This window comes from Pelobates fuscus, chromosome 5 (assembly GCF_036172605.1).
Source record: "Pelobates fuscus isolate aPelFus1 chromosome 5, aPelFus1.pri, whole genome shotgun sequence".
In the NCBI taxonomy this organism is placed as follows: Eukaryota; Metazoa; Chordata; class Amphibia; order Anura; family Pelobatidae; genus Pelobates; species Pelobates fuscus.
The window spans coordinates 69,712,058-69,727,139 of record NC_086321.1 but is presented as its reverse complement, the minus strand read 5'-3'; the positions used below and the strand labels follow the sequence as shown (position 1 = coordinate 69,727,139).

Here is a 15,082-nt window from a genome sequence, read left to right as displayed (position 1 = left end):
TACTCTGCTGATATTAATTTAACCCCTTAAGGACACATGACATGTGTGACATGTCATGATTCCCTTTTATTCCAGAAGTTTGGTCCTTAAGGGGTTAAACACAAACTAGCTACGTGTCACAGCACACCGGGAGAGGCTGGTGCCCTGTGCTCACTCTCTAGACACTACATTCTAAGTATATAGGCCCTTATTTTCCCTCCTTTTGGGAGTGCTCCTATTACCTCGCCCCTATTTAAGCTCAGTTGTTTTGTTGTCTCCCTAGAGTACAGAGCCAGCCTTCCTGCCTGAAATCATTTGATCACCTTCACCTGTTGGATTTCCTGAATCAACTCTTGTCTGCCTGAATTCTGGTAACACTCTTTGTTTCCTGAATTAACCTTTGACTGACTTGACTCTGGTTAACCCCTGCGATCAGGCGTTCAGGCGGACTGACCGGTCGGACACTTCGGACATGGGGGCCCGCCGCCATCAGGGGGCATTGTAGCCTTGTTGCAGGCGTACCTCGAGGCCAACGGTGCTGGGGCTCTGGAAGAGGTAATGTCTGGCATGGTTCCTGTGTCAGGAGGGTCTGGAGACCGGCGGCAGCTGTGGAGACACAAGAGGGGGGATGGGGGGCAAGGAGATCTAGGCTTCCGTTGCGCATATCCTCCCCCCAGTCCAGTGTAGAGGAGTGGTGCAGATAGGAGGAGCCAGGACCTGGAGGACGGAGATCCCGTGGCATGTTGGATCCGGCGTCCCCGACATTCAGGCGAAGCAACAGGCGGGCTGGAATCGGTGCAGGTGACTGGGCCCAAGGTGGCGATGCTGTCACGGGAAGATCCCGCAGTCCGGCTTCAGGGTTTTAATATATCTGCCAGTATTATAGTGCGGCGCTTCCCTGAGAAGGCCTCCTCGATATTTGGGTACCTGGATTTGATCTGGGGGGCCTATAAAGTGTACGGGGGCAATGCTGGTTTTGTTACGACCAGCAATTTCACCAGAAGATGGCAGTGTGCCCGATTTTGGGGTCCAGGATGGTAGCTTGTGGTTGCTACTCATGACTCCCAGTTGTCCATCGCCCTTTCCCAGGGCTGCCATCACCTCGGCAGGTAACAAGAAAGGGTTGTGTTGGCTCTTCAACGAGAGCCACTGCAGGTGGCTTAGCTCCTGCAGGTTTAAACACAAATGCTCTCATTGTGGAGGTGCACACCCCGCCTTGCGCTGATTCGGTAAAGGAAAGATGAGCGCAGGTAAGGGTTGAGGACGGGATGACATCTTGCGGAGAGGACGCCGGTGAACATCACAAGGATGCGCCGGTGGTTAGACACGTATCCAAGAAGGGAGGATGCGCAAACTTTTTTTTTTTGCCGTTTTTTGGGGGGGGGTTTGGATTCTGTTTGTAGCTTCGGATGAACCGTAATTCACCAGCAACCTCTACTCAGTTACGGGTAAGGAGGCTATACTCCTCAATAAGCTGGAGGGGGAGGTTCGGCAAGGATGTATGGCTGGGCCGTTTGATGTTCCCCCGTTTTCCAACTTGAGGGTTTCCCCCCTGGGTTTGGTTTCCAAAAAGGAGCCAGGGTCCTATTGAATGATTCACCACCTGTCCTACCCCTTGTGTGGGTCGGTCAATGATGATATCGATAGGGAGGTCTGCAGGGTTCAATATGCATCGTTCAATAGGGCTCTGGAATTAGTCCGGGCAGTAGGGGGTGCTGTTGGCAAAATCGGACATTGAATCTGCGTTCCGCTTGTTGCCGGTGCACCCTGAATTTTCATTTGTTGGAATGTCAATTTCATGGTTCCTTCTATTATGACATTTGACTTCCCATGGGTTGTGCCATCTCATGTTTTTATTTTGAGTTGTTTTCTTCATTCTTGGAGTGGGTCAACGTGCAGGCGGCACGGCGTCTTTTCTGTCACCCACTATTTGGATGATTTTCTATTCGTTGGTCTGGGCGACTCGCAGGAGTGCTTGCTTTTGTTGCACACTTTTCGTGATGTGGCTGCGGAGTTTGGTGTGCTGGTCGCGGAACAGAAAACAGTGGGTCCTATGTTGGTTTTATCCTTCCTAGGCATCGAGATTGACACCAAAAGGATGATCTTTCAATTGGCAGACGATAAGTAGGGTGTTCTATTGCACCTGATGGACTTGGTAAAAGGGTCTAGGAAGGTTCAGTTGCGGCAGTTACAGGTTATTCTTGGTCATCTTGCTTTTGTGTGTAGGTTCTTCCGATGGGTAGGGCGTTTTGTCGGCGACTCTTGTTGACCACAGTGGGAATTCAGGAACCCTTTCATTTCAGGTATGGAGTTCCATTCTGGAAAACTACAACAATCGTTCCTGTTGGCTACGGGCTTCCATGAGCAATGCAGAGCTGGAGCTGTTCACGGAGGCATCGGGATCCTTAGGTTTTGGTGCATATTTCCAGGGTCGGTGGAGTGCAGAGCCATGGCATGCCAGTTGGAATTGTTTCCCATAGTGGTGTCTGTGGAGGTCGGCACCAGAAGCGGAGCTCAAGGGTCAAGCTCGATTTCGAGGCTTGAGGGGTCTTATCTGGGATTCATTGTCGAAGGCCTCTTGAAAGCTTATCGGGCCATATGGGGTCAATGGATGTCATTGTGGATTTGAGAGTTGGGTCATTCTGTAAGTACGTTGGTTTTCCTGGAAGGTATGCCTTGTCAGGGTAAGTCATATTCGTCAGCAGAAAAAGCGGTGCTCTATCCTTTCTGTTTAGGTTTATGGGCTGGAGGGATGTCACCAGGGAGTTTGCAGTGCAGAGAGTTCTTTGGGTTGGAGGCTAAAGAGAGGGCACAACCACCGGCGTCCAAGTACGTTTGAGTTGCTTCAGAGAGTGTTATCGTCTCTTCCTGTGGTATGTTCATCAGAGTATGAGTTTCTGTTGTTTCGTGTGGCATATCTATTTTGTTTCTTCAGGGCGTTTTGGCTTAGGGAGCTAGTGGCATGGAACCACTTTTGTCAGATGTGCACTGGTCGGGCAAGGCAGTTGATCTCCTGATTTGTCGATCGAAAACTGACCGGGCTGGTGGGGCTGCTTAGGTTCGGATTGGTGCTACTGGAAGTGAGTTTTGTCCGGTTCAGCTGTTTAGCAGGTTTTTGGAGGTTCGTCCCGCGTTGGTGGGGTCTCTGCTGGTTCACCTATATGGGTCTCCGCTGACACGCTACCAGTTTTCGGCCATTCTAAATGGTTTGCTGGTGCAGTGTGGAGCGGATTCTCGGGAGAACTCTGCTCAATCGTTTAGGATTGGGGCTGCCACTCAGGCGAGTTTGCTGGGGTATTCTGCTGTGGTCATTAGGCGCTTAGGCAGAGGAGAATCTGGTCGTTATCGATCATATGTTTAGTCCTTGTAATTGTTGTCTTGTAGGTCCCAGCCCTCGTTATATATGGATCCTGGGTTACTCGTACATTTATTAGGCTGCGCAATGAGCTGAGGAGCCTTACTTCTTAGGTAGCTCGTGTTAGATGGCGTGGTATCAGGGGGCTTTCCTGGCAGCAGCTCTACCTGGAATGTGTGGAGTTATGCAGATTTGTTACGGGTCCAGTCACCTTAGTTATTCATGTAAGGGGAATGAGTTGGGGATAGTTAGGACTATTGATCTGATTCATGCGATTAGACAGGATTTGGTGCACTGCATTGCTCTCTTTCCGGACCTGTCGTTAGTGTGGTCAGAGAGGGAGCTGTTCGTGGGACCGGAGGTAAGTCTTATTTTCCTATTCAGGCCACGGGGCCATGTGGAGTGTTCCGGATGCACGTGCTAAGGACGGGAGTAATGCGGCAGCATGGTACATTTTGCCCGAACGGCTTGAGGAGGGGGGGCAGCGTGGGCATCATTGTCAGGCAAGTCTATGATACTCACGCTTTTATTCTGAAGCGTTTGAGAAAGGGGATGTGGAGGGGATAGAGAGGAACAGCGTTGGAAAGGAGACTTTGGGGTTAAACGGTTTGTTAACAGATTAACTCCTAAAGGTAAGCCAATGCCAGGGATCACCTGGCACCATAACAACTTTACCTTAAGCATTTCCTTTAATTTGGAGATCCCAAAGAGCAACATTTGGAGAGTCTAGAGTGACAGATGGGTTCAGGGCCAAATATTCAGCATGGGATGTATGCTAACTTAAACAGAAACATTCCTGATTTAACTTCATGTGTGTTAAAATTAAATTAAATGAAATGCAATTATAAAACCTGTTTTAAATGTACTTGTAAATACTAATTCCATAAAGGAAATCAAACTTTTAAAAGCAAAATTCCATAATTTAATAACACACAGCTTTAAAGATATTAGTTTATCAAGTGTTCCCATGTTGATAAGAGCAAAACTATATGTTCCACTTCCTTTGTTTATATATATATATATATATATATATATATATATATATATATATATATATTTATTAGTTAACTTGGATGAACAAATGGAAAGTTAATTATGGATATTTCTAAGCAGCAATGTGTACCATAACGTTCCAGGAGAATGTGATATTTTAAAATACCTGCTTAGGTTTCAACCTAGAAATACAGTTCATTTCCTCTTGGTTTGGAAACCAGTATAACTGCTTTTTAATTTGCATACCGTATTTATTTCAGTAATGATACCTATGGTGTTTAACTTTGACTAAACATTAAAATGTACTAGTATGAAAGGGAATTCATGCTTATCTCCAACAAATTCAACCTAGGAGCCAGGCAACATATTTTAGAGTCAAATTAAATGCCACGGGACACTTGATCTACATCCATTTATGGTATGAACAAAGCATATTGAGCACCCAGCACTCACATGACACGACATATCCTAGACACATAACAAACAGAATTGGTGCACACTCCACCAGTGGGGGAGGCAGAGCATAGTGAGCCTTTGGGCACCTCACATGTAAACAGGTCCGTCTTTACAGCAGGGCAAAAGGGTCAATTGCCCCAGGCCACATATAATACAGAAAGCCCACAGCAGCTGCCCCTTGGACTCTAAATCAACTGTCCAGATAATATGTGGTGCATTGTAATGCCAGAAAAATGGAGGATGCTTCAGGTGTCTTATAATATATAATATAACTTTTATTAATAAACCATGGATTTAATACAAATACGAGAAAGTATGTTAGAAAAGTTCACTGTAGTTATTGTTCGTGCATCATCCTATTCTAGATTTTCCTCCAAACCTTACAGATAATACAGAATATAAAGAGAGTGGCAACAATGGCTTAAAAAAAGTTAAAGGATCTTCTACTTGGTGGAATAAATTCCATTTCGGCATAAGACTGGCTCCATTACTGTACAGTTTAAATACAGGAAGCCGTCACCATTTATTGCACTAAATGCCCTCCACACCACTTATTCACACAAACAACAGTTGTATTGTTTGTTTTGCTCTGCTTTTTTCTTCTAATTATAAGAGGCCCCGAGTCCCAAGTCTTAATCGTGAAGAATCCTTTATTAGGCCTAGATTTGCCACTGGACAAAACTGGGTAAGTGTAGCTTAATCTCGCTTTAATTCTTACATACAAGATATGCTCACTGTCCAGGAAGACATATTTCTTAAAGTATAGCAAAAAAAAGGGAGGGATCCGCACTCTCATTACCTGTAGACCTCGGTGCACTTTACCTAGGACTGGCAAACCCCTAATCCATATAGTAACAGCAAAGTAGTACAGGCACCCAAGGTCTTCAAACATCAACAGGTTGATTGGAAAAACAAGAGATACAGCAATGTTTCACTCCATTCAATGCCTGATAAAGAGCCCTGAAGGGATCGAAACGTTGTTGTATCTGTCCTGATTTTCTAATAAATCTGCTGATGGATGAAGACCTTGAGAGCCTGGGCTACTTTTCTGTTACTATATTTCTTAAAGTAGACATTTACAGAAATCTGACTTGTGTGCAAACCATAAATTAAAACTGGCTGCTAGCTCCAGCCAAATTATTTTTTTCACTGTGTCTTTAGTGATGCAGAAAATCATACAATCACGCATCACTGATTTGCATAATATTTAAAAGGCAACATTTTAGAACCCCTCACTCCAAAGGTCAAAACTGCATGTTATTGAGGAAAGTGAGACAATAGGAAGGGCTTGCTGTTATAAGGCTGGGAATAAGGTAAGTGACAGTAATATAATGTGAATGAATGCTTTAGAGCAGGGGTTCCAAAACCAGTCCTCATAGCGCACCAAGAGTTCAGGTTTTGTCCAGTATCTCCAATGTAGTAACAACATTAAATGCATACATCTTGGATTGTTGGTGGGCCATGAGGACTGGTTTGGGAACCACTGATATAAAGGGTTTAGCAGGATTCTACATACTGACCCGATTTTTGGAGAGTGCCCATAACAAGATGCTTACCAAAGTCCATAGCTTATTAAAAAATGACCCCCGATGTAAATCTGATCCTAATTATACATCTTCAGGATTCTTATATTTAGGTGGGATAGTTTCTTAGCTGTACTTGTATTGTTCTTGTGGTTCCCTAAAGCGTAAATGTTGTGCAAACTACTGTAGACAATGCTTAGGCACTTTCTCCTTTCAAAAAAATGTCAAAGATTTGTACTGATACATTTGTTCTCACATTTCTGACAAGTGACATGATGCTCTCGATGATGTTAGCTCTAGCCTACCTGTTTTCCACGATGTGTGCAATGAAACTGTGTGCAGACTGTGTTCATAGTATTTGTGTTTCCTTTCAGCACAGACAAAGGAACATAGATTAGATTTCCGCTTACTAAGATACTAATACAATCACTCTATTTGCTTTTATTTAACACTTTTATTTAGCATGAACTAAAAGATCGCGATAAGGAATAGAATTCAAAACAATTCAAGGAAAAAAAAAAAAAAAATATAAGAAATATACATGATAATTATTTTTTTCCTTTCGTGCTCATACAATGATGTGCCATCATACTTTCTGTCTGGGATTAAGTTCGGTGGAATTCATGCAATATCATTTGTGTACCTCATGTCCACAGCTCTAAACCAAATCCATTAGATAAAAATATTTTCCATTTATACATTTGTTAGCAATTTTTCCAACACATAGATCAAATTCTTTCTTTTGATGCATGTTTTTAAAACAAAGAACTTTAAGGTTTGCTGTGCTTTACCATTTATTTAAAGAAATAGTATATTTAATAGAAGTATAGAGTTAGTTAAATTGAACGTGCTTTATCTGGATTTAGGTAGAACTATTCCACTCCCAATAATACACAGGCACATTTGGCAGTTGGTATGCAAGTATACCCCAGCAACGCGTACACATTTTATACTATTTACACTGAACAAAATTATAAACTGCACATTTTAGAGTGGTATTGTGGTCAGTCTAAGGCACACCTGTGCAATAACCATGCTGTCTAATCGGCATCTTGATATGCCACACCTGTGAGGAGGACGGATTATCTCGGCAAAGGAGAAGTGCTCACTAACACAGATTTAGACAGATTTGTGAACAATATTTGAGAGAAATAGGCTTTTTGTGTACATAGAAAAAGTCTTAGATCTTTGAGTTCAGCTCATGGAAAATGGGGGGCAAAAACAAAAGTGTTGCATTTATAATTTTGTTCAGTGTAGTTATCGTTAACCTACATTTGTTTAACAACGGGGTGAGGGTTATTAGTAAAATGATAGAGGAGTTCCTTCAGGTCAGTGTGAAAAAAAATGTTTACCTAATCCAGCATTGTTACCTGCTGCCCTGTTATCCTCATCTTCTGCCCTTTGAAATGGACGTCCACATAAAAAAAGCATTATAGTGCAATGCAACCTTTGTTACAATTAAGAAAAGTCTGAACACAAAAAAATAGTATCAACTCGGCCCAAAGATTGGCTTTTGAAAGCCTTCGAGCTTGCTGTTTATAGGGTTTGCTCGAGGACTTGAAGTGGTGGTTGTTCTGATTGGCTGGCTGAAGCAGTACTGCCAAAAGTTGACATAAAACAAAGTCGAGTAGACATATTCTACTTTGTATTATCTGGCAAATGGAGGATATAGTCACTTACTATTCCTGTATGTCATACATGATTTATCAGAATTAAATGTTTCTCTTGTTAGCTATTGTACAGTGCTAGGGAGTATGTTGGCACTATATAAATAATTGTAACGCAGACAGCTTCAATGTAGCCATTCTGTTTTTATTTTTCCAAAGTTGTCACATTGGACAATGAAAGCAAACACCTTCTTGTACAAATGTTCACTTTTCAAGTTTCACATTGAGCACCCAAAAGTTTTATGGAGGATGGTGGCCCTTTGAAGACAAGTATATTTGCATGTCTGCAATGTTTAAGTAAGCAATATCTGCTTTGTTTTTCACATTACCAACATTTGCCTCACTGGTTTGTTCTCTACCATAGACGAAGAGAATACCACCTCCTTGAGTTTGCGCTCCAGGCAAATCTGCTTTCATGTACACCAATCCTGTTTGTGTAGCTATTAATACACATTGGTTATAAGCTTCTCATAAGCAGGAAAAAAAATGGCATACAAGTATTTTTCCTCCTGAAAATGCATTCTACGCTGAACATACCAAACAGTCTTCTCTTGCTCCTGATTTGAGTGAGGTTGGTGGTAAAACACTTACATTGACCTGTGCAGTGTGTAAGAAGGACTTCCCAACTTCAGCTCCAGAATTGGGCTGCACATACATATGCAAAGTGGTGATTTTTATCAACTGTGATTCCTGAAAAAAAAAAAAGAACAAAAACTATTTTCTTTCCATTTATTCCAGAAACCTTATTTCTCTGTAAACATTCTCTGAAAATAAAAAAAATCTTTATTGCACACTGTTTAAAAATAATAATTAGAATGATAATGATAATCATTGCCATTACTTATGTTCATAAGTAAAATAAGTTTCTTATTATAATTTTCTGTGTTCAACATTTCTGAAATTCTTGTACTGGATCTGAACCAGTTAGCAGGCACAATGCACCATTATTATTATCCAAGGGTTATGCTTCCCCCAGCTATCATAAAATCATTGAAAGAAGCCAGTACATAAAAATTTTTGAACCAGGCAATGAGAATTCAATAAAACATTCAAGGGTGAAGTTCCAATACTTTGTGAATTAATCGTTTCAGAATGGCATGTGTGCATGTATACAGAGGCGTAACTGGAAACCACGGGGCCCTGGGGCGAAAATTGGCCTACCCCACACGTCCCCGCCCCCCCCCCCACATGCAGACAAACAGATACACACACATACCCATACATACAGACACACACATACCCATACATACAGAGACCCATGCATACAGACATGCATACAGACACATATAGAGACACACACACACACACACTCATTCTGACACACACTCACAGACACACACACTCAGACACACATACACTTACAGACACACACATACACACAAAAATTATTCATATTAAATGTCCACCCAGCATCCCTACCTGGAGAGCTGGCGTGGATCTGTCCCTGGGGTCCAGTGGGGCTTAAGTGCCGCCGACACCTTTTGGGCCCCCCTATGATGGGGGGGAACACGGAGGGGGCGGCATCTAGGCGGTCCACGATTGCAGGGGTTGTGGCTGCGGCCGGGCCCCCTGCAGTGAGGGGTCCAGTCGCAGCTGCAACCCCTGCGACCATGGTAGGTACGCCATTGCGTGTATTTATATACATTGTTACTTAGTAATATATTGAAAAAAGAATTGAAAGTCCATCAATATTAGCCACGCATTTCCATATTTTTTTATTTAAAAAAATAAATCTTATATTTTTGTGTGCAAGAAATACATAGACACCCACTATGCCACAACAGCATTTGCAAGCTCAATGGGGTCAAACAGAGATAACCATGGCATATGACAAATAAGCACATTTTTGTGTAGATATATATACTCAAGATGGCAAACATATCTAAACATTAAGCATAAAATAGATAACTGTTAACAGGTTGTTTTTAGACATGAGATGATATGGTGGAGGTCGAAACCACTGGCACATTTCCATTTTTAACTCTTATCCAAAAGGAGTAAACCCCAATATAAAGTTATTTACAGTTTTGCCACAACATATGATTTCAAAATGGCAGTCAGGTTTCTCCTTGAATCAACAATCTGCGGTCAGGGCTGTCTTAACAGCATTATAGGCCACTGGGCATAGCAGTGTACTGGGGCCCTACATACACATTCACTCACAGGAGTAAAAATGTAAATTATCAATAAAATTAAGCTTATATTTATTGGTACCTCCAACAAAATCAGTGTTTAAACATTAAAAAAGATACTGTGCAGCATGTTCACACAAATGTTTGGACAATATGACATGAGCCTTGAAGTTAAAAAACCAAGAATTCAACATAAAAATGTTACCCTGTTACCCAGTTGGCAACTCATACCGACGGACATGGCACAGTACGAAACTACTATGAATTGTTTCTTTTTAATCAAGTGTTCAAGTGTACAGCTTCAAAAAGTTATGGGTATTGATTTCGTCTTGCTTATGTACAATTAGTACGAGTATATTATTTTTGTCAAGGTCAAGCTTTGTATTCGCAACAGCAAGATCGCATGTACAGAAAACAGCTGATACTGAGGTGATTAGTCCACCTAAATATTTTAATAAAGAGGATTTGAAGGTTCAGAATTAATCTCCTGGAATAATTTAATGAAAAGTCAGCAAGCCTATGGGGCCCCTATGCTTGTGGGGGCCCTTGGGCAACTACCCAGTGTGCCCCTGCATTAAGACAGCCCTGGCTGTTACAAATATATTAACTATTATGCCCTTGATTATTGAATTCCTCCCTAAAAAAAACAACAATCAAACAAGAATATACCCAGAAATTATTTAGAATTTGATGAAGAAACTTTGTATGCAAATAAAACAATAATAACCACACCTTTTCCTCCCGTATAAGTAGAATCACCCCTCTCTAAACGTTCCTTTGTACAGTTCTATTAACAAACAAGTTACCAGATAGTTGTTTGTATTTGCAGTCTACATATTAGTATAATGTTTTCTGGACTCGAAATTTCAACTCCTATACTATAAGTAAGGTTTAAAAGATACTAAAGCACTGCTAGCCAGACGAGTCCAGGGAAGACTCGCCTGGGGTGAATTAATTTTTTGCCATGACTGAATTTTTACTCGACACTGGTTAGTGGGGAGTGGAAATTTTGAGCCCAGATATTATCATATAACCTCTAAGATGCTTTTTTTTTTCTACAGTAAACACGTTTACTAACCTCTCTTCATGTTTACATATGAATACAGTTTACCATTCCCCTTATTAATTTTGTAGCACAGTTTCTATACTTCCATAGTAATACGTTCATTAAAACAGGTGCATAATGATGAAAAAATCCATTTATGTTTTGTACAAGAACCTCACTGGAGGAAGTATGAAACCTTCTGGAAATGTACAAAATTTCCCATTGTTTTGAGCGCAAATTTCTCTGATTCCAAGAAGATAGGGGTGGCCATTGTATGCTCATCAAAAATTACATTTGAACAGCTTCACATTGAAAGAGATCCGATGGGCAGATTTTTAATTCTTGTTTGTAAATTGAATGACATTATATATACCCTTGTCAATTTATATGCTCCAAATAATTTTTCCCATATATTTTTAAAGAAACTTTTAGGTGGAGAACATTAAAAAAGTGGAGAAAAAGTGGAGAACATTAAAAAAGGTGTTTTACTCATTGGTGGCGATTGGAATACAATTTTAGATGTTAAGATGGATAAGAATTCTAACATTTCCAAGCTTATGTTAAATTTATACAAATCTCGCTCCAAATGGCTACAATACATTTTTGTTAATTATGATTTATATGACATTTGGAGAACGCAACATCCGGAAGCAAGAGATTTTACTTTCTTTTGTAAAGTTAATTTAAGCTACTTAAGAATTGATTTATTCATTACGGAAGCATCAAATCTAAATAAGTTTGTATGCTCTGAAATCGGGTCTATTGTTTGGTCAGATCATGCTGCTATAAATGTTTCTATAGACAATAATACTGAATTTAAATCTAGACCACAATGGAAATTTGATGGCTATCCTACTGCTGGAACAAAATAGAGCTAACTTAGAATATTTAGCTAGGGATTATCTTAAGTTGAACGATAATGGTCAGGTCTCTAATAAGACTCTTTGGGCATTATTTAAATGCGTCATGAGGGGATATTTTATCCAATTGGAAGATAAAGCCAGGAAAGCAAGAGGTGCTAATTTAGCAGACCTCTACTGTCAGGGTACCCGAAGTCTCTACCTCGGAGGAGGTTAGACTTCCCGACGGCCGTTCTCTCAGCGGGGCTGATTCATCCAATCCTCACAGCTCTCATAGTCATTCCCACGCCGGCCGCGAGAGTCCCGCTTCCTTTTATGACACGACGCTCAGGAGTCGACGTCATGACGGCAATCACATCCCGACCTGTCAATCTAGTTCGGAACAACCAATCAGGGCTCGGCAAGGGCGGAGTCATCAATTAAAGAACCAGGGTATAAAAGAGGGATGTGTGTAATGGTTCATTGCCCTGTCGTGGTTCTAGCTTGTCTGGTTCCTCAGTGCTCTTATGTTTATTGTTCTATTTGGTTTTGACTCGGCTTGTACTATCGTTCCTGTTTACCTCTCGTGTCCTTTGACCTCGGCTTGTCTCTCGCTTACCTGTTCTCTCGTTCCCTCGACCCCGGCTTGTCTCTGACTATTCTCTGCTCTCTCCTTACGTTAGTCCGGCCATTCTAAGGTCCGGTATACGTACATCTCTCCTGTTCGTACTCTGCGTGTTGGATCCCTGTCCTGATCCTGACACTCTACATCCAACTTGCAAAACTTGAACATCTTAATAAAAAAGAAACCAACTCATCTGATTCATCTACAGATTAATGCAATCCAATTCCATATTACATTTTTATTAGAAGAAAAAGTCAAATGATCAATTACACATTTAAATCAAAGATGGCATGTTAGTTATAACAGAGTGGGGAAATCTCTTTCCAAAAACCTTAAACCTGATCTAAAGAAATATGGAATTAAAAAAATTATAGAAGGTGGAAGAATCCACCTGTCCCCTCAGAACATTGGCAAGGCTTTTGAGGAGTATTATGCCTCCCTCTTGTCATGTTACCTGTGGTGTCTACCTCAGAGGAGGCTAGACACTTAGACGTTTTTCCTCAAAAGGGGGCTGGTACGCCCGATCTCTTCAGCCTCCCCGGCTGTTTACACGCTGGCCGCGATAGCTCCTCCTCCTTTTATGACGCGGCGCTCATTTGCCGACGTCATGACGTCAATCACGTCACGACCTGCCAGAAACAGGACGTTTTGGGGGCTTGGCAAACAATTAAAGAACCAAGGTATAAAGGAGTGATAATTGCAATGATTCATTGCCCTGTCATGGTTCTAGCTAGTCTGGTCACTCAGTGCTCTTATTACTATTGTGTATTTGGTTTTTGATTCGGCTTTGTATTTTTGACCCTGCTTACCTCTCTTATCCTTTTGACTCGGCTTGTCTCTCGCTTACCTGCTCTCTCGTTCCCTCGACCTCGGCTTGTCTCTGACTATTCTTTGCCTACTTGGTTTAAAAATAATATCAGGAAGTATTACTTTACTGAGAGGGTAGTGGATGCATGGAATAGCCTTCCAGCTGAAGTGGTAGAGGTTAACACAGTAAAGGAGTTTAAGCATGCGTGGGATAGGCATAAGGCTATCCTAACTATAAGATAAGGCCAGGGACTAATGAAAGTATTTAGAAAACTGGGCAGACTAGATGGGCCGAATGGTTCTTATCTGCCGTCACATTCTATGTTTCTATGTTTCTATGTTTCTATGTTACTCCTTACGTTAGTCCGGCCATTCTAAGGTCCGGTATACGTACCTATCTCCTGTTTGCATTCTGCGTGTTGGATCCCTGTCACGATCCTGACACGTCTATAACATTCAAGATAATTGAGTTACTTCTATTGACTTAGATTCTTTTTTTTGCTAAACTTTCTCTTCCCAAAATTGATTAGATAAAACTAAACACTCTGAATAAACCCATCACAGCGGAAGAAATTAAAAGAGTAATTATGAATCTTAAAAATAACAAGGCCCCAAGCCCAGATGGCTTTACAACATATTTTTACAAAATGTATGAACTAGTTATTACTCCCCTATTATGCAATTTATTTGCAGAAAAGGAAGAATACAAGGGATTCTCTTCTGATATGCTGAGTGCAACGATTTCACCAATTCCAAAACCTGATCATGTTATATAAGCAACTATCGTCCGATCTCGCTTATTAATCAAGATATAAAAATATTTTCTAAAATCTTAGCTGATAGACTTAGTTTGGTTATTTCTGACCTAACTCATATAGATCAATCAGGATTTAACAAATCGAGATTGGCTTGTGATAATGTTCGTAAGTAGTGTTGTCGCGAACCCGGAATTTTCGGTTCGCGAACGGCGAACGCGAACTTCCGCAAATGTTCGCGAACCGCGCGAACCGCCATTGACTTCAATGGGCAGGCGAATTTTAAAAACAACAGGGACTCTTTCTGGCCACAATAGTGATGGAAAAGTTGTTTCAAGGGGACTAACACCTGGACTGTGGCATGCCAGAGGGGGATCCATGGCAAAACTCCCATGGAAAATTGCACAGTTGATGCAGAGTCTGCTTTTAATCCATAAAGGGCAGACATCACCTAACATTGACACCTGTCCTCAAAGCCCAGCCCTGATACACACTGACACAGAGCAGAATAGAGACTGTTCCCCCTACATAGGGTCACTTGGCAGATATGGATTGACACCTGTCCTCAAAACCCCTGATACACACTGACACAGAGCAGAATAGAGACTGTTCCTTGTCCACAGAGACCATGATACACACTGACACAGAGCAGAATAGGGACTGTTCCCCCTACATAGGGTCACTTGGCAGATATGGATTGACACCTATCCTAATGATCCCTGATACACACTGACACAGAGCAGAATAGGGACTGTTCCTCCTACATAGGGTCACTTGGCAGATATGGATTGACACCTATCCTAATGATCCCTGATACACACTGACACAGAGCAGAATAGAGACTGTTCCCCCTACATAGGGTCACTTGGCAGATATGGATTGACACCTATCCTAATGATCCCTGAT

General features: G+C 41.6%; 1 pseudogene; it reads right to left on the bottom strand.

Moving 5' to 3' along the window:
* Positions 1 to 807: 807 nt before the first annotated feature.
* Positions 808 to 15,082, bottom strand: part of LOC134612009 (THO complex subunit 4-like) — a 47,811-nt pseudogene continuing 33,536 nt past the window's right edge.